This window comes from Corapipo altera, unplaced genomic scaffold (genome assembly GCF_003945725.1).
Source record: "Corapipo altera isolate COAL_440 unplaced genomic scaffold, ASM394572v1 61364, whole genome shotgun sequence".
NCBI lineage: Eukaryota > Metazoa > Chordata > Aves > Passeriformes > Pipridae > Corapipo > Corapipo altera.
This window is the reverse complement of record NW_020885586.1, coordinates 9408-9742: the sequence shown is the minus strand read 5'-3', so window position 1 is coordinate 9742 and position 335 is coordinate 9408.

Below are 335 nucleotides of genomic sequence, written 5' to 3'. Positions count from 1 at the left end.
AGAACACCCCCAAAGAGGATCAAGTCAAGGTTTGAAGGTTCAGAACATCCCCCAAAGAGGATCAAGTCAAGTCCCCAGAAACCCCATGAACTGTGACAGTCTGAAGGTTCAGAACAACCCCCAAAGAGCATCAAGTCAAGGTCTGAAGGTTCAGAACACCCCAAAAGAGCATCAAGGTTTGAAGGTTCAGAACACCCCAAAAGAGCATCAAGTCAAGGTTTGAAGGTTCAGGACACCCCAAAAGAGGATCAAGTCAAGGTCTGAAGGTTCAGGACACCCCAAAAGAGGATCAAGTCAAGGTTTGAAGGTTCAGGACACCCCAAAAGAGGATCAAG